The sequence below is a fragment of the Poromitra crassiceps genome, assembly GCF_964638095.1.
Source record: "Poromitra crassiceps genome assembly, chromosome: 16".
NCBI lineage: Eukaryota > Metazoa > Chordata > Actinopteri > Beryciformes > Melamphaidae > Poromitra > Poromitra crassiceps.
Window position 1 is genome coordinate 4484152 of NC_139645.1, and position 24103 is coordinate 4508254.

The following is a 24103-nucleotide window of genomic DNA, read 5'->3' on the forward strand; positions in this document are numbered from 1 at the left end:
TGTCCAATAAATGTTCATGTCATTCTGGCCAATACTCCTGTTATAGCACTTCAGTCTGGAATATGGAACATCTTTCAATAATCTATGATTTAGCTGCTAAATTGTCAAACACCGCAAAGCAAGTTGAGTATCCCTGCCCTCGAACGAACCAACGAACCAAAGAACGAACGTACGTACGTACATACGTACGTACAGACAGACAGACAGACAGACAGACAGACATACCCTATTATAGATGCCTCGGCCCCTAGTGGCCACACCGTAAAAAGAAAACTTAGAAAGGCGACACACAAACTCTACTGGCACAGTTGCACACAGCAACAACCAAGAAAGACAACATGCTGTTCCTCTATCCGACGCCAAGCAAAGTTCTGTTCACAGCCATTCTCCATGATGGTGTCTAAACTGTTTGAACAAGTGAAACATGAGAAATGAGCAGAGAGTGCAGTTGAATTGAGACAAGGCCTTCAGTCTGTTGGTGTAACACAACAAGGGCCAGTCTCAAATCTGCTTACACAGTGCCTCCTCTCCTCCCTATTCACTGCTATGAATGGACACTTGTGGGCCAGACTGCCACAAAAGACAATCCTGGCTGAGGAGAGCAAGCAGAGCACTGTGGGTAGTGGGCACCACATGTGTGGTTAGCATGTGACCTGTGTGTAAAGGGGCGGAGCGGGGGGGGGGGGGGGGGTTCTTCAAAACGGTGCAGCTCCGCGGCGCTGCCAAGCTCGAGGAGCCTGACCCGTTCACGCCAGACGCGCTTTGTTTTTGCTCCGCGCCCGCCGGTCACTACTGAGTCGTGACTTCCTGCCTGCCTGGCACCAGTTTGGTTGGTCGCACCCCAAAAAAAGTGCACCCCCTGGCCGCGCGCATCATCTACAGCGGTGAATCCCAACCAGGCGTACGTGTACAGTAGGGGTGTCAAAAATAATCGATTATAAGATGCATCGCGATGCGGACGTGCACGATTCTGCATCGATTCACAAATGTCAAAAATCGATTATTTTTATTTTTATTAATTTTTTTAATAATCAAATAAAATATAATGGAAGTACATGCAGTTGTTTATTTTAATTATGGATCATAATACAATGCAATTCCAAATCCACTTTTATTTTAAAAGTAGCCACACAGTGAGAAAAAAGAAAGTGAGAAAAAATAAATCATGTATTGCGGAAAAAAGTGATGCATCGATTTAAAATGCATCGAGATGCATCGATGATCGTACTCGAATCGAATCGTAGCCCTCTGAATCGTAATCGAATCGAATCGTGAGGCCAGTGAAGATTCACAGCCCTAACGGGTACCCCTAGGGGTACTTGAGCAGCTTGCAGGGGGGTACTTGGAAAGATTTGGCATTACAATTTATTTCCAAAATGATGGGGGGGGGGGGATTCATTTAAAAAGTCATTTCATAACTTTAAACCCATTGTTAAAATGGCACGTGTGCAACTAGTTCCCCCCAACAGGTGTCAACTGTTACATGACTGATAAATGGCTCAAAAACATCCAGTTGCTGACGTTGCTCCAGATTCAGGTTTAGGGGAGCCTGGTTACAAAAGGAAAAATGAGGCCAAGCCCAAACACCTGCAGTTGAGTGAAAAATATATTTGATATGGATTTACATATGACACTAAAAGTTATAGAACACATTTAGAAGCATCATCAACAGACATGAGTGAGGGGGTACTGTTGGCATGACAGCACAGTTTAACGGGTACATAAGACTAAAAAGGTTGTGAAGCACTGATCTACACATTAAATTGTCAGGTGCATCATGCAGCATTTATGACAGGGTTGGTCAGTCTGTCTGCTTGACAATCCCATTTTGCTACAGTCAAAAATAATTGAAGTGAGATGAACAGACTGGAAATTTGATCTCATAGATAAAACAAGATGTTTTTTTTCTCCTTTGGGGGACATGATTTGGAGTTGAAAAAAGGCAAATCACACAAAAAAAAATTAATCGCAATAATATTGTATTGTGACTAGGGATGTAACGAGAACCGGTTTTAATGATGAATAAATAAATAAATAAATTCCTTACGATAACCCTACCGTTTCAAATGTTCCTTATCATTAAAACCGTGGTACCGTGATTACAGTGCTTTGAAAAACATGGTAAATACTGTCCATCATCAACCAAAGTTGGCAACCGTCTCCCAGATGCAAACGCGCAGCCTTGGAGAAATGATTTCAGTGAGTGTACAATCCTTTTTGGGTCTGAGTTTCCAATATAAAACTTGGTGAAATGATTTCAGTGAGTCTCTCAGTACTTTTTCAACATTTTCAGCAATTCTTTACGAATACCGTGATAATACGATAACCGCGATCATTTTGGTCACGATAATCGGGATGTGAAATTTTCATACCGTTACATCTCTAAAATTGTGACTTAAGTATCGTGACAATATCATATCGTGGGACCTCTGTTGATTCGCACCCCATAGTGGACACATGATGATGAGACAGCCAACCAGAGCAGAGTGTGTCACAGAGACAGTCCCTAAAGCCTGTGTGGACATTCCAGATCTTCTGCCTGGCTTCCTCCACTGTGGAAAGTCAGTGCTGCAGAGTAGACACAGCTTTGTGAATGGCCTCTCTCCATCAGTGAAGAATGGGAGGATAGCATAGCCCCCATATGTGTTTGTCTGTGTGCCGGCTGGCCAACTGGAGCCAGGCGCTTTCTTTTGTTCTGAGGGTGGTTTGGTATTTAGAGAGGAGGAGGAGGAGGGGGTGCAGAGGAGGAGGAGGAGGATGCCTGGGGGAGGGTTAGAGCTTTCAAGTATGGAGACATTAGCTGTCTGCTGCTTTTGAAGTGGGCTGCTGCTGCTGCGAGGGTCACTGAGCGAGGAGTTAAAACACCATCCATGACGCAGTGTCCCACAGATGCTGCACCCAAACACACCACCACCCACCCAACACCACCACCCCCCAATGCTTGATTGACAAACTTTACTTTGATGGACAATAATAATAGCTTTACAAAAGCCGTGTTGGGAATGGCTCACTCATTCACTCACTCGTTCACTATTCCCCATGTAGTGTTTATCATATAGTGAACTACCGTATATGTAGTGTTTATCATTAGGGATGGGCATTTCTAGCAAAAACACTATTCGAAATTCGCTGGCCAAATTCGAATTTAATTCGAAATTCGGGGGAAAAAAAAATGTAAAAAAAAAAAATGATTTTTTTTTTTTTTGTGAGTGAAATGTTGCATTGTCTCCCCTGATTCTAAGTCTACGGCTTTATTAATTAATATAAAAAGCTTCTGCTGTGGATTTTTAGCTCAAACAAGCATTGCACCACTGAAGTAAAGAACATGTTACATGACATTGACATTTTCGAAAATAAAAAACAGTTTTGACAATCATGAGTGGTTCATTAAATATTTAGTAGGCTCAGGTCTGAGTGCCAAAGGGGTGCCAAAGTCACCCCCTCTCCCTCTTCATGGGATTTCATCCGCCATTCATTTTTCCATAAACCTTGCTTAAAATGCTTATAAAAATTGTTTTACTTGCTCAAACCAAGCGATTTGACTATACTTAGAATCAGGGGAGACAATGCAACATTTCACTAAAAAAAAAAATTTTTTTTTTTTTTTTTTTTTTCGAATTTCGAATTTCGAATTTCAATAATAAAAGTCGACCTTGATAATAACAACGATTATTCGAAAATTCGAAATTCGATGCCCATCCCTATTTATCATAATAGTGAACTATATGTAGTGTTTATCATATAGTGAACTATATGTAGTGTTTATCATAATAGTGAACTATATGTAGTGTTTATCATATAGTGAACTATATGTAGTGTTTATCATAATAGTGAACTATATGTAGTGTTTATCATATAGTGAACTATATGTAGTGTTTATCATATAGTGAACTATATGTAGTGTTTATCATATAGTGAACTATATGTAGTGTTTATCATATAGTGAACTATATGTAGTGTTTATCATATAGTGAACTATATGTAGTGTTTATCATATAGATAAAGACTACATGTAGTGTTTATCATATAGATAAACACTACATATAGTTCACTATGATTATCATATAGTGAACTATATATAGTGTTTATCATATAGTGAACTATATGTAGTGTTTATCATATAGTGAACTATATATAGTGATTATCATATAGTGAACTATATGTAGTGTTTATCATATAGTGAACTATATATAGTGATTATCATATAGTGAACTATATGTAGTGTTTATCATATAGTGAACTATTTGGGGAACGATCAAATGAGTTTCGGACACTACCTTACTCTTCTTCTACTTCGGTAAAACACGATTGCATTGTGGATATGGGAGAGAATGTAGGGTACATTCGCAGAGAATTGTGGGTATTTTATAGTGGACTATGAATCAAAATAACAGTTGAGAATTCGGACACTAGTACAAAATGGCCAACACACTATTTCTGTAATAGGGCCCGGTTTCAAACAGAGCTAATGTCTTGTGGTCACATTGCATTATGATCTCATGGCCGGGGGCAATTGAACCTTCTTTTATTTTATTTTATTCTACAGCATAAAAATATTTTTATTGTTAGATATGGTTTTGTCCAGAATTCCAATAAATGTGGACGTTTAACACAATCCATCAATTTGTTGGGGACCCCGTCGAAACCCCTCAAAGACCCCTGTGGTCACCGGACCCCCATGTTGAGAACCACCACACTCATAGTATCCTCTCCCTCCCAAAGTCACAAAAATCTTCCCCCAAAGTCTATAAAAGCCCCCCCACTATGTGAAGCATATAAAAGGGGGATCCCCCCCCCCCCTAATTTGCAAAATGAATTTTAGGCTCTGGATCTATTAGGCTACCGTTAGTCGAGAAATTGGCATCTCTGCTTCTTCTACGATGGATTTCTGCCTGTACAGTATGATGATATGTTTAACTTCATGCCATCCATCTTCTTACAGGAAATGTCAACATGACGTCGCCAACTGTCTATTTTTTGGCCATATAGACACAGACAGGAAGAAGAACAACACGAAAAGAAACAAGAAAATGGACCCAGAAATGGACGGTATTGAAGTATTTCTGGGTGGATATATCCCTAAAATGAAAAACCGTTCAAGTGGAGGAGCTGTTCAGTGCGAGGAGGTTCTGGTTGTGCTGGAATGCTGCCAGGCAACTATGAATATGAACAACAAAGCAAACCTTTGCTTATTCCCTCTGACTATTGAGTCACTTGAAGTTCAAGCCTCACAATAAGAAAGCTGGGGAAAAATATGGCCGCAATCAATGGCCAAGTGTTTGCAGAACGAGCCATATCAAAAAGTGAAGGAGGCAATGAGCTCCAGGCTCACCCCTTTCACAACTGTTGGCTCGTTAAAGCTCGCTGACTGTCTCCCCTGGGTGACAAACAGCCAGCAGGCCCTAAAGCCAAGGGCTCCAACAGAAAGACTATTGTGTCCTGAAGTGGTCCAACGGGGGACTCACTCTCCCGAGCACATAAGTTACGTTTTTTGTCAGCAACAAAATAGTATGTGTGTCAGCTAAACAAAGCTCGGTGAGAACTACTACAGAAGATGCACATTTTTAAATTTCGGAATCAACTTACGTGTAGGCTCACTCACACGAACAAAAGCAAGTACGAAATCTGTACAGACTAGAGCAGTGATACTCAACTGGCGGCCCGCGGGCCACATGCGGCCCGCGGGCGCCCCGACCCGCAACGGAATTGCAAAAAAAAAATTTTTTTTACAGTGCACCTGAACGCAACATGCAAGATACCCGCTGAATAAGTGTCCAAATGTTCATGTCATTCTGGCCAATACTCACACTTCTGTTATAGCATTTCAGTCTGGAATATGGAATATCTTTCAATAATCTATGATTTAGCTGCTAAATTATCAAATACCGCCTTCTGCTCGCTATCCAGGCACTTATGCATGTACTTAACCTAACAAACTATCCGGTGTGCACAACATTGACAGACTAAACTCCGGCTGACACGCCAAAAACCTACAATCCGCTACAGAAAAATGTATATTGATTGTTTATTAACACATTGAGTGCCAAGGACGTCTGTGGACGTCCTAAAAAAAAGTAACGAGGAGTGCCAAGGACGTCTGTGGACGTCCTAAAATCATAATTCATATTATTCCATAATTCTGCTGTTTAAGGTCGTACCTAGCCAGTGAGCATGAATCCCTTCAAGGGATCACACGGCGCCACCTTAAACATCGTCACAGGAGCTGCTCCACCCACCTCAGATCCTTTACTTTGTACAGGAGACAGCGGAGAAAGCCGTGATGAAAGTGGAAACCGATGCATGCTTTCTGCCAGAGCCGTATATATTGCTCTGTCTCTACAGCGGAGAGTGGGCTCGGCTGCATCCGCGCTCACAACTGAGCTCTTATGCTTCTATCTATCTCCACACGATTTCCTAGAAAGCCAGCATCCGAAGCCGAACGGCCAAGCCTTTTCGTTCAGTCGCGTTTGCCAGCGCGCATCATTTCCTTGATGGGCGCTGGGATCTGTCCGGGGCAAAAACGGAGTCGATAAAACAAACTCTGTGCGTGCGGGGAGGAGCCCGCAGCTCAGAGGTGGAGAGGGGGGGGGGGGGGGAGAGGGGTGTGTGGCACACAGGCTGCACAGAAACCACACCACATGCCACCACATCAGAAAACACCAGCCAGAGTCAGTGAATGTGCTCGAAATTAGAGTGCAAAAGGTATTCATAAAAGGGACTATATCTTGGAAAGTAAAAAAAAACGACAGAAAACCCTTGAAAGTGCACTTTTTTGAGAGGCTGTCATTTCATAATGGAACTGTCTAGAAACAAAATTTCTTCTTTGGAAGAAGCAGGAGTGTTCAATGTTTCATTAAAGTCCAGCCCCGTTAATATAGCCATAATAGAAAAAATTCTATAGCTGTTTTCAACTGAATGGAAGTGAATCTGGCACAGGCTCCAGACAATTTTACTGAAGCGCTGTGGCACTCAATGTGTTAACTGGCCCCTGGCCTTCTATCATTTCACGAAAGTGGCCCCCGGGCAAAGCAAGTTGAGTATCCCTGGACTAGAGTATATACCACGTGTCGGCTGGACGTGGACGCCGCCGCTGGGTGCGTGAGTGAGGTAAGTTGATGAAGTTCTCTAGTAGGGATGTTCATCAATTATCGAAAATCGATAATTGATCGTTAAGGATTGGAATCGATCCTGTGGCATTTGGATCGATTTTTTAATTATTAAAAAAAAAAAAAAAAAAAAAAAAAAAAATTGGACTAGGTTTGGGTGGAATTCGTTCCTCCTCGCCCCACTCCATTGCACAGCCGACTAACGTGAGGTGGAGCTTCATATAGTCTCTAGTTTTCTGGCTGGGCACGGGCCTTTGTGCCAACAAAACTGTTTTAAACATGGGGAATTCACACCGGCATGCGCCGGGGACAGCAGTGTTGGAGAGGAGACACATTGAAATAAAGAGTTCATTGAGGAGAACACGTTGTCTTTCGTATTTTCTGCCATAGGCATTAATTTTGTAAAAAAATATATATATATTGAAAATTTTCTAAGTATTAATATGATCGATAATCGATAATTGATCGTTAATTTTCACCAATTATCGATTTTGGAAAATTTTCAAAATGAACATCCCTATTCTCTAGTCTAGCTGACAGGAAGTCAGGGCACAGGGTGGAGAATCCAATACTAGTTTCACTTTGAAAGTTGTTGTTTTTCTTTCACTTTTTTGTGTGTTTCTTTTTATTCGTCCGGCATCCCGGGCCAATCGCGTGTTTTTAAGCACCGTGATTGGCCCGAAGGTGCAAACCCCGCCCCCAGTCGGGAGACGAGAGGGCGGCACACAAAGCAACACCTTCCCTTTACGTTCCCGATGGCCGGCCTGTCGCACGAGTTGAATTTGGCTCCTGAAGCCAATCTGTCATAAAATGGAAAATGTATTATTATTAAATTAGCTCCTAGCTCAAAATGAGAATTATTACGCAGACTCTCTTCTAAAGAGCAAAAAGTAATTGCTGGGAACAAAATACTGCTGCAACAGTAAAAGTCTAAATCTTGGAAAAAAGATCATCAAAACAGGCTAAAATCTAAAAAAAATAGATTTGGCCAAATTACCTGATCAATCAATCAAAAAAAGATATTGATAACAGATGACTTCTTCATTTCCCCCTCTGACAGCCGGCCTATAGATTCAAAAATGTCAGCAGCAGCAGAATGGAATGAGTTGGCAGCGAGGGGAAATACATGGGCCTATTAACACATTCAGTGCCAAGGACGTCTGTGGACGTCCTAAAAAAAAGTAACGTTCAGTGCCAAGGACGTCTGTGGACGTCCTAAAATCATAATTCATATTATTCCATAATTCTGCTGTTTAAGGTCGTACCCAGCCAGTGAGCATGAATCCCTTCAAGGGATCACACGGCGCCACCTTAAACATCGTCACAGGAGCTGCTCCACCCACCTCAGATCCTTTACTTTGTACAGGAGACAGCGGAGAAAGTGGAAACCGATGCATGCTTTCTGGACCATTTCTGCCAGAGCCGTATATATTGCTCTGTCTACAGCGGAGAGTGGGCTCGGCTGCATCCGCGCTCACAACTGAGCTCTTATGCTTCTATCTATCTCCACACGATTTCCTAGAAAGCCAGCATGCCTGCCTTTTCGTTCAGTCGCGTTTGCCAGCGCGCATCATTTCCTTGATGGGCGGCGGGGCGCTGGGATCTGTCCGGGGCAAAAACGAGAAAACAAACTGTGCGTGTGGGAGGAGCCCGCAGCTCAGAGGTGGAGAGGGGAGAGGGGGGAGGGGGGGGGGGGGGGGGGGGAGAGGGGTGTGTGACACACACAGGCTGCACAGAAACCACACCACACGCCACCACATCAGAAAACACCAGCCAGAGTCAGTGAATGTTGTCGAAATTAGAGTGCAAAAGGTATTCATAAAAGGGCCTGTATCTTGGAAACTAAAAAAAAACGACAGAAAACCCTTGAAAGTGCACTTTTTGGAGAGGCTGTAATTTCATAATGGAACTGTCTAGAAACAAAATTTCTTCTTTGGAAGAAGCAGGAGTGTTCAATCTTTCATTAAAGTCCAGCCCCGTTAATATAGCCATAATAGAAAAAATTCTATAGCTGTTTTCAACTGAATGGAAGTGAATCTGGCACAGGCTCCAGACAATTTTACTGAAGCGCTGTGGCACTGAATGTGTTAACGATGAAGAATATCAGATAGACTGTATCGCTCGCAGCACATTTCAAATGAAATACATAAGGCCTATATACTCCAGCTGCACACATCATGGGTTTAATAAACACACATGACATATTCAACATGTCACCTGCTGCTGTCTTAACGCTCAACAGAGACGGCTCGTGAAATATTCATAACGCCAAACTGAATGACGTCGTTACAGGATGGCTGCCTGTATGTAACCTAGCAACAATTTTTTTGTATATATGGCAACAGGCGATGTGTTGTTGATATCAACAAAACAAAGAGCGGATTCGCAATAGTTGCAGGCAGATATCAGTGATGATGATGTCATGGTGATGACGATGTCATCAGTTATGTCACTTAAGCAATTGCGATGTCATCAGTGTCTGCAGTCACAAATCACTTACACCGAGCAAGTGATGAGTCATGATGTCATACAGTTAGATTTGTCCCCGCAAAAGCGGTACAGCAATTGTGAAGTCCTTGGTGATGTCTTCAGTGATGACACTCGAGCAATTGTGATGTCATCAGTGAGAGATCTCATCAGTGATGATAATGTCATCAGTCTTGACATTCATGTGACGTCATCGACACACAAGTGCCCAACTAGCATGCTCAGCCCGAGTGACATCACTGATGAAGTCATGAAGTCAATGCACTGGTCACACTTGACATTGTGACATCACCGGCGCACAATTGCTCAAGTGACACGGACACGCCCAACTTAGGAGGTTTTCGGCCGGTCTGAGTCTATTGGAGTCAATGTGAAAAGTCAACATGATCTCAGATTATGACAGATTCTTTCTCCCCCTTAAAGTAAATATTCGGCCCGTTCTCTGAAGCCACATATCTTCAGAATATTCTGACACTAAAATGTAATTTTTCAGTCAGACAGATCAGGAGAAAATGTAACTTGTTCAAGACCTGTCTCTGTCTCAGCAACACACTCTCGTGAGATTTGGCAACAGGAACTCATGTTAGCAGGGAGCGATTAGCTAAAGCTGAAGTTCTATAGTAATATAATATCTATGCAAACAACTCTTTCCACTTGTGAATCCCACACCAGCTAGTTAGCTCAGTACTGGCTAACCATTGATTACAAGGACACTGTAGATGTTTGCCGGCTTAGAGCAGCGTTACACCTTTTCTAATTCAGGGTTCCTTTGTGTTCTGGTAAAAACATGCAATCAGTGTGGCAAAATGTCCACACTGTGTTCACACCTGCGTTGGACATGAACTGTACCTGAGGAGGGGTTGATTCAGACATGATCCACTCTGCCTTCCCACTCATTAACACCAATGCTAGCTAGCCATCAGGCATGGCAGCGCTCCTGATGACCAGAGGAACTTGTGTGCCTCAGTAGCGCTGCAGGCTCTGGGAAGTGTCCAGCTAGGAGGCAACACAGAGACGCCCTGCCTCCATTAGCCTATTATTAGACGCCGCGGGAGAAGCGGGCTTAGCACTCCACTGCCGGCGCTGGAGACAAAAAGCCCAGCGTGAGCAGCCTCTAACAGCTAAGCAGCTGGGCAGATTAACAGAGTCAAACGGGCCAGTCTGATGAATGGTCAGCAGACCACTGGAAGAACATTTTTTGGACGACCATCGGCATCCTGGGGTACGGAGATCAAAGCCATTTTAGGCGAGTGGGGGAAGAAGTTGGAAGTCGGCAAATTACAGGCCACCACCACAACCTATGCATTCTCCCTTGGTATAGAGAGCCAAAGTGGAACGTCACTTCCTGCTTCGGGCACTGACTGTACCCGAGATTTTCTTCTGCCATTTATTTTCCCATAGACATTTTGTCAAATGCTTATAAAAATAGTTTTACTGGTTCAAACCAAACGGTTCAGATATATTTAGAGACCGCATAGTATACCATTTCACTCGGACCAAAATGTAAAAAAAAGTTGCGGATTTAAAGAAATATTTTTTGTTTTGGTCCAAGTGAAATGTTCTATGGTCTCTCCCAATTCTAAATATAGCTGAACAGTTCGGTTTGACCAAGTAAAACTATTTTTTATAAGCATTTTACGAAATGCCTATGGGAAAATAAATGGCAGAAGAAAATCTCTGGTGCAGTGCTGAAGCAGGAAGTGACGTTCCACTTTGCCTCTCTATAGATTCTGCTTCTCGTGAGGGACAGCAACAATACCAACAATAAACACATGACTAAAAGACCTAGTTAACCTATGGCTGAGTTAGTCTTTTCTCTCTGTCACCTCAGTTGCCTATATGCTATGGGAAAAAAAATCCTCAGCATCTTTGAGTGCTGCAATTAGTCTCCAGAAATATCATATCATATGCCTCTGTGGGGCCGGCGTTCTGCTGGCTCACCGAGTAGAGCGCGTTACCACAGGGCGAATGTACACCGCCTCCGGAACAGATGCGGTACGGCTGCGAACAGACCCACACTCATGTCATCTGTCAGACGGATGCGGGATCCGACAGAAATAGAACAGGTGTGTAATAATTTGTCCGTTCGGGATGTATCGCCCATCAATTAGCACGGGCGAGAGTCGATCCGATCTGCAACGCAGCCCTAACGCATCTGGGGCCGGTTGCACCAACTGGTCTTAACTATGCCTGGTCGTAACTCCTACGTCGGTCTTAGTTAAGACCATGGACTTACGCCTGTTGCACCAACACGGCTTATGTCTGGTCTTAACTATGCTGGTCGTAGCAATGCGCGTCCATGTGAATTGCCAGGGAATGCCCCCTGATTGGATGATGTTGCAAAAAATGTGCCTCGCGACCTGCTTGGAGCACTGTGCCACTACGCTCTCTCAGCCACTACTGTAAAACACCCTCCCTCCTCCCATCCTCCCTCGCTCCGGGGGAAAAATGGCGGCTATTGAGCAGACAGAGTCAGTCTGAATGAAATTGAATGTAACGTTCCCAATTCTATGTATTAACTTCTAAAAAACTAACGGCAACATTTTGGAAGGCGGGTTAGGTTAACTAGTTAGTTATAATCTAACGTCGTGCTTTCAAAGACGGCGAACTGGCGGTGTTACGACGATGACGGTCAAAAAGGTCTCCGCGGAGATCTCTGTTACAGGCAGGCTCTACGCCTCCTCCTGACGAGGCGTAGGAGTTACGCCTGGTCTTAGTGAAAATAAGGCTTAAGTCGTCTTGGTGCAACCGGCGTAGCTGTTAGGTCGTAAAGTTACGACCAACTTAGCTTAAGACCAGTGTAAGACCAGTTGGTGCAACCGGCCCCTGGTGTACATTGCCTGTCCCCCTCAGTCGTCCCCCCAGTGACCCCGGTTCGAATCCGGCCCGTGGTCATTTGCTGGATGTCCTCCCTTCACTCGTGTCTCCCATAAGTTTCTTGTCTATCTCACTATATCTGTCTGATAAAGCATGAAAATGCCCCCCGAAATATCGATTGAATATCATATGTCTCTTAATCAAAACACTTACAGGTCCTTGGCATGCTTGAGCTTAAAGTCGAACTGAACCTGTTCGTCACGTGCATAGTGAGTCCGTTTCAGACTGAAAACATAGTTTGTCTAAGATGACAGGTTGAGAGGCGGGTCATAGTATCATGTCGATGATTTTATTTGACAATTCTGGGGACTGGATTGGGCTTTGGCCAATCCTGGCGTGTTCCGCCTCCAAATCGAGTGGGATTCAGTGTGTTGTGGCGCTCCCCTCGGGAAGAGCCTTTTGACGGGAGGAGTGGAGCTCAGCGACCCGCAGGCAGCCAGCTGCCTTCGTGTTGCCGAGCGGAGAGTGCAGAGCACGTCGGCCTGGAATCTCCGAAGTGCGACCCCTGACAACGATACGATATCCCTGGAATGCGCGTTTTAACGAGCCAGTTACATTTCTTTGCATTCTTAGAGATTATAGTTTTTTCTTTTTTGTTCATGTTTCTAACAATTGGCCAAGTTAGTAGTTAGTTTATGGGATAGGAATTCTGCCAGATGACAGGCACTAGGCGCCATTTTCGACTTCATTTGGAAGAGAAAATTATCCTGAAATGAAGATTTGATTCACAGCTGCATGTCGTGATATGATTGGTTGAAATGGGGTAGAAATTTGATAGTACTAGATGACGTCAGCAAACTGTACATTACTGTTATCAATGAAATCTTGAAAAATGAACTTTTGATGTGAAAAAGTGTGAAAAACTAAAGAAATTAGATTGTTGTGATTTTGTTTGCATACATTATTAAATAGGTGCACTGCATACCCAGGTATTTGAACTAAGAGAAAAGAAAAGTCATTTTTGGGTTCAGCTCGACTTTAAGTTCATAAACGAAGAGGGAAAAGTTCTGCATCTTAATAAGGCGACGACAATGCAGGTGATTCACTGTTCTGCGGTGGCAAAGCACTCCAGTACTAATTGTGCTTTGATTGCCTAGGTTTCATTAGCTTATTGTCATTCATACATGCTGACAAATGTCCACGTAAATAATAGGGCTGGGTATTGGCAAGGATCTCACGATACGATACGTATCACGATACTTGGGTCACGATACGATTGTATCACGATATATTGCGATGCGATACATATTGCGATATATTGCGATATTCTACAGAATTTACTCAAAATTAAATAATAGAGCTAAAGATACAACACACTGTGTACCACCCAGGTAGTGTAATAATATGTACATCACTTTATACTGATAAGTTAGTGGACAAATTTAGTCAAAACTACTGAGTGTTGATATGGCATCGATATGGGAAATATCGATACAGTATCAATTAGGGGTGGGAATCACCAGATGCAGAGGCCTGGCATGGCATGGCCTGCAAACAAAAAAAAAAAAAAAATAATTTATATCGCGATACTTGGCGTCCAAGTATCGATACAGTATCGGGAAATAAAATATCGCGATATATTGCCGTATCGATTATATTGCGCAGCCCTAGTAAATAAACACTGACTTGTTATGTGGGGCTTTCACCATGCATACACTTCACACATTACTATGCAATGTTCCCCATTTAAAAAATAAATGTGGGATTTGTTATCCAGAGATGAAAATCATCACATTCATCTCATCATACTGTATGATGCTGTCCTCATCTCAGAGACATTTCACTAAGAGAGCACAAACCAAATATTCAAAGAATTCATTAAATGCCTCTCCTTATTTTCATGTCTTTTTCATAATAAAACATGCATCAATATACAGCACCCCATTAGCAAGCTATTCCAGACTAGGAGCGAGCAGTGTTGTTGGGCAAGTTACTTTCAAAATGTAATACGCAACATATTACTAGTTACTTTTATTTGGAAGTAATAAGTTACTTTATAATATTACTGTCTGTGTAGAGTAACCCGTTACTTATTACACTACTTTTGCATTACTTTCACCAAAATAACAGCAGTAGCAGAATGACATCGCCGCCCCGGAACCATCCCGAAAAATAATTTCTACTGTCTTGAAGTCAGTGTAAACCGTCCAAAATTCTAAATGTTATCATTGTCCTTTGTTATTGTCATCTATAGTGGTTATTTGCATAAAAACACACAGTTTGATTAGGAAATTATTGTATCTTTATTTAAATATGTGCTTTGATCAAAAACAAATGTAACTCAATTTGTAACTTGTGTTACTTGACAAAGTAACTGGTATAATATTACTGAAAGCCTATTGGTAATAAGTTATATTACTGAGTTACTACTAAAAGTAATATATTACATGAAATATGTTACATTTTGTAATGAGTTACCCCCAACACCGGGAGCGAGTCATGGAAATCGAGAGGAGAATTTCTTAACATTTCTTAACATTCTTAACATGCACAAGGCAACAAGTTGAACCAGTGCCACGTTGCTGGTGGTGAGATGTGAGGAAGAGGGGGGGGGGGAAGCTAATTTAAAGAGGATGTTCTGGTCAAATCTGGCAAGGAAAAGGCACATCATCGGTAGTGGAGCGGCCATCTGCTGGCCTGGTCACAGACAATCCACCTCTCTGATAATCCCCCATTCTGCCACCTGAACATTCCAATATGGAGCGGCCCAACAAACCGCTCCAAAGCCGGAAACAAAGCCACTCACGGCGCTTTGGAAATGTGCTTTGATAGACGGTGACAGCTAGAGGCGCCATAAACAATGCTTCATTGTGTTGATGAGGAGGACAATGCTTTCTGCTTCATTGTGTTGATGAGGAGGACATGCTTTTCTTTCTGCAGGCTTGCTGGCATACGGATCTCAGAAGCTCATAGATGTGGCACACTGAGGAGCGATGTGATTTATTATTATGATTATTATTATTAGAGCCTGACCGATAATATCGGTCCACCGATATGCCGATATTCTTTTATTTCGTATTTTTTAAGTTATAGACAGCATGCTATTTGATATTTTTTCTTAACTCAAGTTATATTTTATATTTGTTCCATTTGTGCTTTTGTATTTCTAGTTATTTATAATGATTAAATTCCCGGCGAAGTTGACTGTTTCATTGCATTGATGTCCTGTTGGACAATAAAGTTGATTGATAAGCTGTAAAATATCCTGCCTACATGACATATCTCAAGTCATGTCAAGTCATATCTTTGTCAAGTGTTTGATATTTGAGGGATCATTGCAAAAACATTGTGTAATATAATGTGTATGATTATATTTTCTGGACTTGTTGACTTGACAAAAAGGGAGGAGAACATAAGATATATTTAAATGTCTTATTACAATTTGCCGGTAGGGGTGCACCGATCACGTTTTTTGCCACCGATCACCGATTGCCGATCACCTATGAGAAATATCTGCCCAACCGATCATCGACCGATCACCGATTACCGATTACCGATCACCGATATATATATATATATACGCCCTGGGGTGTCCGTAAAAACACGAGGCAGGAGACAGATGGGAGTTCAACCGTTTAGTTGTCAGTTCTCTTCAGTACAGTACAGCAGTATAGGCTCTTTACAGCATTATGACAGGAATAGTAGGATTGTGTGTGGTCTGGAAAAAGGAGGCAATAAAATATACAAACAGGTCAGTAACCAAGCTTGCTGTTATATAGGCCAATTATAGTGATAATTAACAACTAATAATATATAAATGATAATTAGGTAAACTGTAAGTCAGTTACTCTTAAACACCAGTCTTGAACCATGACTAAAACCAAAGAGCTCCCACTCATAGAACCGGGGTTATGCACAATAACCGTCATACATTGGGATCCGCATCGAACGAACATCAAAACGACCCGCCCATCGAGGCCGAGTTACAGTGTTATAATTAGCAGCACTATGAGTGCGATCTACATAATGGTGACAGGGTTACATGACGGGAGAAACAACAGAATCACAAGCTACACACCAGCTAAACTCCATCTGAGTAGTGGCATTAATTAGCGCAACAGACAATCAAACCGCAAGTGCACGCCTAAACAAACGTTATTGCAATGATTGCAGGTAGATCGATCTAAAACCAAAAGGGAATGCAATACAGGAATATTAACATAATAATGACTTACTGGTTGGTCATATACGCACACATGGAAGAAGGGGATTAGAACGTGTTCAACTGATGTCCAAAGAAAGGAAGAAAGTCCGTCTGAACGGAGCGCACATCCACATACTCAGCCGCACACTTTCGCTTCCTTCAAAGTGCCCGCGGGAACATCAATGCTTGCGTGGAAATTGTCTGTGTGTGCGCGTGCACTACCCCGACTACCACAGTAGCACCGTGTCAATCTGGGACTTTAATACACACGGACTTAACAGCATGCAAATGCCTCGGTAGGCGGGAGGACTGGAGGTAACTTCTCTCTGCTGAGGCTGCTCTAATCACCAGCTGATTTGTGTGATTCAAAGACGCAAGGGGTGTGTTGACAGTCTGGTGCGGTGTGTGCATGGAGGTGAGTACACTGACGAAAGCAAAGCGTGTGCTTTGCAACACAATGATATAAACGTTAGAGCACAATATGAAAGTTAAACGATAGACATTGAAGACATGAAAATGGGCTGCCTCATGTTTCTCACGTGCAGCATGATCGGCTATGCGATCGGCAACATTAAAGGAATATCGGAAACAGCAGATCACATATTTGAGGTCCAAATCGGCCGATACAGATTGCGTGTCGATCGATCGGTGCACCCCTATTTGCCGGTATTGTGTTTTTGGGCCGATGGAGGAAAACAGATGGGGAAAGCCTCAAGAGTGTGAGACAGCAATCAGCCTCACACAGACCTCGCCTTTAAAGCTTTAATTAATTCAGATGACAAATATGTTCCACTAAGAAGAAGAAGAGTCTTTCTAAACACGGATGAAAAATACATGTTACTTTTTGATTGCAAAGTTCAGATCAGAACAAATGTCCCTGGCATCATTCGCATTTTGCAATTAGCCAGCAATTGGCCCAATGGTAATAAACCAGGAAAATGACATTGCCTGCAGTTAAACAATTTGCAAATACAGAACCCAGCATCATCACAAGAAGGGAAACATATAAGTCGATTAAAATCGCTCTTGTTACTAATTACGAGCTAGATAATTTATCAAAACAGAAATGCGTCTAATACTAATACTTTTGCCAAATGCAGCAGAGCCAAAACACCTGTAATGTTAGGTCGTTCAACACAATGAATGTGTTACTACAAAATGCAGCCAAAAACATGAAATCAATCTTTACTGGTATCTTATATCTATGGCTTACTCACAACTAGGACCAAGCACAGAATATGACCACAAGCATTTCTAGATTAGCACCATGAGATGATGACTGGAGCAGGATGCCCATTTCTCCTCGCTTCACAGAGAAGTTGGATCAACCGCTTGCAATCAGCTGCTGCTTACATGAGAGACAGTCCGTTATAACTACCACACAATAGACCCTTTTCACGGGGGCCATTTGGTGTCGGAAAGACAGGGTAACCACAGGTTCAAGCGAAACACTAATGAGGGTCTCCAACTTCTAATCGTGGAAGTTTGAAACCCTCATTAGTGTTTTGCTTGCACCTGTGTTTACCCTGCCTTTTCGACATAAAATGGCCGCCGTGAAAAGGGTCTATAACCAACCGCTTTAGAATCCATCCAGTGTTCAGGCCACAAGCAGACCTTCATGCAGAGTCAGACATATATTAAAAACATCAGATTAGACAGACTGGTTGCATCTTGCTACGGCTGATTCTTGTTGAGACAGGCAGGGCCAGAAGAAACTCATGCCTACAGCATAATTATAAGGAAACTTAGGAAAGATATTTTCTAGAAGCAACTATCCTAATCTGGGGACGCAGGTGGGTCAAAAACAACCAGAAATGATCTCAGATCTAATGATAGACGACAGGCAATTAGCACAGCACACACTGCAAAGAACCGGACCTGCTACAAGTTACATAATTTAGTCTGCGCTTGTTTCTACACGGCTCCCAAAAAAGGAGCAGTTACTATTTGCATGAGAATTAGAAATTCTAGGGATCACGGCTGATATAAAATATGCCCCTGAAATGTTTCACATTGACTGCTAGTTAGAAGTACAGGGGAGAGCTTCATTCACAGGAAGGACACTACTATTTCATGCAGTGTGTCAGAAGAGCGTGCTGATGAAGGGCGGTCATCATCAGAGACGAGACTTTGAAACGGCTCTGGAAGGACACACGTCGACGCTAAATCAAAGCACACAGAGAGAAAAGTGCACTCTGCCAAATTCGGCAGAGTAGAAGATGGGAGTAGATAGATATGGCTCTATGCTTTCTATTTTGGTGGAAATCACCGATAAAATAAGGGAAGAGAATTCAGACAGTAGGGGTGTCAAAAATAATCGATTATAAGATGCATCGCGATGCGGACGTGCACGATTCTGCATCGATTCGCAAATGTCAAAAATCGATTATTATTATTTTTTTTTATTTTTTTTAATAATCGAATAAAATATAATGGAAGTACATGCAGTTGTTTATTTGGATCATAATACAAAGCAATTCCAAATGCACTTTTATTTTAAAAGTAGCCACACAGTGAGAAAAAAGAAAGTGAGAAAAAATAAATCATGTATTGGGGAAAAAAAAGTGATGCGTCGATTGAAGATGCATCAAGATGCATCGATAATCGCAATCGAATCGTAGCCCTCTGAATCGTAATCGAATCGAATCGTAGCCCTCTGAATCGTAATCGAATCGAATCGTCAGGCCAGTGAAGATTCACAGCCCTATCAGACAGGTTTAATAGAATCACGAGGATTTGAGGAAATTGCGCAAGCAGTTTCTATCACTGCGAACAGAAACTATTTAAACATGATGGGCGACAGCAACATCTGTGATGTGTGCAGTGGACTGCGTGCAGACTTGCCACTGCCAGTGTGTCACAAGATCCATAGTAGAGTATTATGGAACGGTGAAGTCAGAGGGACAGTTACAAACTCTATTAGAGGCCACATAGGGAGTGATTCAAGTCCTGCATGTGGGAGTGTCTTCTTGTTTTATTCAGGAAGCATCTTGGTATAAATAATTGAGAAATAGAAAGAGGGTGGAGTGATGTGGCTGCGATAATGGCGAACAGCGAACAGCTGAGTTAAGCTAGCCAGAGATGAGACCAGAAGTTAAAGGAACACTCTGCCCATTTTCAACCAGCTTTGTATCATTAGAACATCAGTAGTATATCAGAAAACTGTAAACGGTTTTGAAGTCTGTCATTTAATTTGACAGTTACTGAGTGTTAAAGTGTGGACCAGTGACATCACTGGTCCACACTAACTCAAATGAATAACTCATTAACTCAAATCAACTCTCAATAACTGTCAAACTAGATGAATGATGAATAGTTTGACAGTTATTGAGAGTTGATTTGAGTTAATGAGTTATTAATTTGAGTTAGTGTGGACCAGTGATGTCACTGGTCCACACTTTAACACTCAATAACTGTCAAATTAAATGACAGACTTCAAAACCGTTTACAGTTTTCTGATATACTACTGATGTTCTAATGATACAAAGCTGGTTGAAAATGGGCGGAGTGTTCCTTTAACAACTTGGGTTCAGAAATAAAAAAAATATCCCTGGGGGTGGGGGTTGGGGGAGTACTGTGGTGTGCGCAGAACACCGAAACTGCATCAAAATGCAGAGTGAAATCATATTACAGTGTATGGAATGAAACTATAGCTGCAAAATAACATGCATGGTTTTTCCTGCTCCGTGGCACAAAACAACCATTAATAGGCCGTATCTGCGAGTGGTTATATGGTTATATGGCTGTTGATCAATACCAGTGACTGAACGGTTACTTTGCCGGGTGCTGAGGTTTCAAACGCACACAAGCTCGCCACACAATGGAATTTCAAGACGCTCCAAAATCTGCTCCGCGCATAATCCACCCCATGCATTCCTTCCTTCCTCCTCACATTTTCATAGACTTGTTGTGTTAGAGAGGAGACAACTGCTGTTGCAATCTGCCACCACTGAACTGTCCAAGATAGGATATCCCAAGCTGTGAGGACAAGTTTTGTTTTTGAGTCTTTGTTAGGGAATTCTTGGACAGCATTCATAGGTATAAATAAGCTATATGCCATAAAAAAGGATTGCGTGTGTGTGTGTGTGTGTGTGTGTGTGTGTGTGTGTAAATATATACAGTGTATAAGTATATATATATATGGTAAATGGACTGCATTTATATAGCGCTTTACAACGTGCCTACATTCACCCATTCACACACCGAAGGCGGCAGGCTGCCATGCAGGGTGCTGGCACAGCCATCGGGAGCAATTTGGGGTTCAGTGTCTTGCCCAAGGACACTTCGACATGCGGACTGGAGGAGCCGGGGATCGAACCACCAACCTTCTGATTAGTTGACGACCCGCTCTACCTCCTGAGCCACAGCCGCCCCATATATATACAGTATATATATATATAGACGCCAGAAGACGACGATGAACAACACAATCACACAAACAGCACTGTTGTTCATACTACCCTTTAGCAATTTGATGCACTAATTGCTATTATTTAAAGTGCCCCCCAAGATTTTGGTCAATGTGTGGCTCAAAAGTGGGCTCAAAATTTGCCCGCAAATATTTTTTAGATTTCCTACGCTGGTCCTCTTCCTGTTTTAATTGAGACCCCCTCCTTTGTGCTGTAAGTCAATTCTGCACATTTCACTGGTAAGAATAAACCAATTTTCACTTTGGTGGGCTAACCTTTCTACAGCCATTATACTATGATATCAAAAATGTGGAGAATGAACTGAGGTAGGTACTAGGTAGGCCAAATATTCTACACATGGGGCTTTGAAGTTATACTCCTCGCCGCCCCTAGGTGGCGTGCAGCGCCCCAAAAACGTGACAGGTTGACACAGCTGACGTAAACATCGCAAGTGTACTATAATGTAGATGGGGAAATAACAGGTGAGAGTGAAAGCTATGACCATGCACTATTCTGAATTAACTTGTAGTCATTGAAATCATGGTGAAATCACAATTTACTTATGTTGCCGGGGACTCCCCTGGACCCCCTCGTCAAGGTGACATTCGAGTAGGGTGTGCGGGTCTAGCTGCCGCCGCCAACGTCCTAGACTCGGGGCTACGCTGAAGCATGTTCTCGAAGCTACGCTGAAGCATGTTCTCGAAGCTACGCTGAAGCATGTTCCTTACTTAAGATGATTGTCTCACTGCCTACACCACTGCGTGAAAACCACACCATCACATAGCAATTTCTCACATGCTGCGGTGAGAATTATCCCACAGCTGGGCTGTTGAACTCAAACTAATAGCAAAATAAAAACTAAGTGCAGTGTCAGTCAGACCTGCCAGAATTAGATCTTTCTTTCACAAGCCCAGAATAGAGTAGTTCCTGTGCAAAAATGCAAAATATCTGACGCTTGGTGTATTTGTTACGTACGTCTTTGAAACATGTGTCCCAAATCATGGCAGTTTGCAAAATAGATCTAGTGTACCACATTCTTCATTATAATCAGCCATGTTAAGGCAAAGGTGTTCAACTTACCCATTTTACTCAACTATAGGCTATTTAATCGATGTTTATATGGGCAAGCCTATAATGGTGCTGGCTATATGAAATTCTCATTTTTGAAAACGGGCAGCCGAAAACGATTAAACAATCAGAACCTCCCATATATTACCCAGAGCAACTTTTGGTAGCTGCTCAACAGGGCTAAATACTTTACTCTTCATAGTTTCAGCTCCGCAATATCACTTCCTCACCGATAACATTGCACTTTTAACAGCTGTATAGTTACGAAAACAGAAGAATACTGTACAGGATCAGTATGGATAGGTAGGTAGGCAGTAGGCACTTGTGGTCAAAATCACTGTCTGTCACTTCATCCCTACTGTTGCTCAATGATGATGACGATGATGATGAGGATGATGATGATGTCATCATTTTTTGTATCATCATTGATGATGATGATGATGATGATGATGATGATGATGATGACAATATTTCCCCAAAAGCAAAAAAGTCAAGTAGTGACACATTATAACCGCAGAGATCGAGGTGGTGCGTGTAGGTAGAAATACCGTATAAACGGAGCGAACAAAAAATCCTCAAAGGCGCAGAAGTTACCAGACATTTGAAAGCAACACTACACATTCCTGGACTGGACTGGAAGGAGCAAAGTGATCTATGGAAAAGTAGCATTGCAGATGAAGAAGCACTGGGAAGAATGTTCAATCCTGACCTTAAATCCAGGGGTGACGACTCGAGACGAGAGCTAAACCTCGCAGCTAAACCAAAATAGTCAGCAGCACTGTGATGGGCAACACAGCACACGGGAAGTTAAACAGTTTCTGGTGGTGTGGTGGTCCATCCATTCACAAAAGGCATGGCTTCCTCGCGTTGCTACTTTATCGTTCATCACAAACAGAGAGAGGAATATATTGTCAACCGTCTATGTCGCTGTGCTGGCAAACGTGAAGGTTCGTGGGATAGATAGCCAGCTAGCTGGTTAGCCAACAGCCAACAGCTAGTTTGTACACTAAGCAGATGAATCGTTAGCATCGAAGCTAACAGGAGGAGTGTATTCAGGAGGAGACCAGTCTAGAGAGAGTCAACAGTGAGCTTTGAAGTTCCTACAATCCCTTCCGATCCCGTGCAACGGCATGCCAACGGCTGTGTTCAAGACTGACGGGTAAATATTGCTTGAGGAACGGAGCTGACAGGGGCGAGGAGTTCTAATAAGTCTTGCTTTGCTGCTGGTAGGACATTGATTTGTTTAAAAGAAAATATCAGCTAGCAATGCATGAGCGACTAAGGGGGAGAGAGACAACAAGACGTAGTGTTAGCTGCCTTACCTGGCGGATTGAAGGTCCCGTGTAGAGCCGCAGTTTATTCAGGGCCGCTAAAGAGACCGGGTTTGTGTTGTTTGTTCGGTTGGTTTGTGTTTTCTGTCAGAATAGTTGCTCGACAACGCGGGGACTGACTGACTGGCTCAGCTGCAGCTGCACTGCCTTCCTGTCTGTCTGCCACAACAGCGACTGAACACAATCGATGTGTACCGACTTCTCACTGCGAAAGGCTCTCAGTTATCGCGAGATTAGGTGGAGAGGGTGGAGACATGCACGAGCCAATGAGAGCGGCCGATTATTATCATGTCATGTCCAATAGGAAACGGGGTTTTATTTCGTGGACGCTTTTATGGAAAACGCTAGGGGACGCCTCTGTGCCTCTGTCTGTGTGCACTGTGCACTGTCCACACACACACACACACACACACACACACACACGCACGCACGCACGCACACACACACACCCACACACTCACTCACTCACTCACACTCACACACACACACACTCTCACTCACTCACTCACACACACACACACACACCCACCCACACACACACACACACACAACAAACACACACACACAACAAACACACTCACACAACAAACACACTCACTCACAAATTGCATTTTGGTATAAAATAAATCACTAACTCAAATCATTAACTCTGCTGTGTACACTATCATTATTGTCTTGCAC

The 24103-nt window shown here is 42.7% G+C and overlaps 1 protein-coding gene across 1 annotated transcript in view; it reads right to left on the reverse strand.

Moving 5' to 3' along the window:
• Window positions 1-23530, reverse strand: part of glceb (glucuronic acid epimerase b) — a 100596-nt gene extending 77066 nt beyond the window's left edge. The window contains exon 1 of the mRNA XM_083652617.1: window positions 23414-23530. The gene's annotated coding sequence lies outside the window, so the exon portion shown is untranslated. The remainder of the gene's footprint in view (window positions 1-23413) is intronic.
• Window positions 23531-24103: the final 573 nt, after the last annotated feature.